The sequence below is a fragment of the Lottia gigantea genome (assembly GCF_000327385.1).
Source record: "Lottia gigantea unplaced genomic scaffold LOTGIsca_256, whole genome shotgun sequence".
Taxonomy (NCBI): domain Eukaryota; kingdom Metazoa; phylum Mollusca; class Gastropoda; family Lottiidae; genus Lottia; species Lottia gigantea.
The window spans coordinates 27,369-28,570 of record NW_008708777.1 but is presented as its reverse complement, the minus strand read 5'-3'; positions in this window follow the sequence as shown (position 1 = coordinate 28,570).

Below are 1,202 nucleotides of genomic sequence, written 5' to 3'. Positions count from 1 at the left end.
AATGCAAAGGGACATCACTAAAGCAAATAATATGTAGTTGTCAAATATTTAACTTTACTTCCGGTTTTAAACGGGGAATCAATTGAAAGTACAATCCACTTCCGGTCGAATAACTTTCGGTGTAATTGAAATAGGTCAACGAAATTTATGCTGATCGTAAGTAAATGATATTACCAAAAAACGAAGAAAATAAAATCCAGACCGGAAGTGATACTTTGGCCGCCATATTGAAAAAACACACTTTTGTAAAACTCAAAATGGGGCCTCAGGGTAAATGTTGATATGCTCAAATTTGATGTGAATGTATTTCGCAATCGATTGCGCAAAAAACATTGGGAGCCGAATTTTGAATTTCGCTTTTGCTTTTTTGCAACTTCCGGTTGAAATTTTTTCATGCTTTAAACGATCACACCATGTGACCTTGACCTTTGATGACCTTGACCTTCATAGGGTCAAAGGTCATTGACCTTGGCTATCATTTGATACTTTGACCTTTGACCTCCGACATGTACTTCCGGTTTTATAGCTATCCGTAAAAAGCCAAATTCGCAACTTTGGACTGCTCTAGCACGTGACCTAATTAACCTAGAGGGTTAATTTTTTCGGTTTCCTAATGTGCTTCTCATGCACTTTACATAGATTTACAACAATCGTTATTTTAATGCAAAATTGAAATTCGTGATTTTTTCAAATTTGAGTTTTTTTTTACAATATTTGCGTCTTTTTGAGCTTGGTATATGTATATCTCATGATCTTTTTGATGTAGAACCTTGATATTTGGAATACAACTAGACACTTTGAATATAAATTCACCTATGACAAAAAAACTTATGTGGGCGTGGCACATCCGGGTTGAATTACTAATTGTTTACATTTTGGGGCTGGGGCATAACTCGCATAGGATGCGTTTGTTCAAAAAGAGACTTTGCACACAATTACCTCATCCTTTTGACCAGTATGTATTAACAGCTCAGTTGTTTCAGCTTTATAGTTTCAAAAAAGGAACGGGTTTTAACATTTGGATATTTTCATTTTTCGATTTTGACCTTTGTTGACTTTTGTTGACCTATATCTTTTGACCTCTATTATGTAGGAACTTGACATTTGGAACATAACGTGACATTTTGAATATTGATTAACTTATTCAAAAAAAATTGAGTTGGGCGTGGCACTTCCGGGTTTGATTACTCATTATTGACATT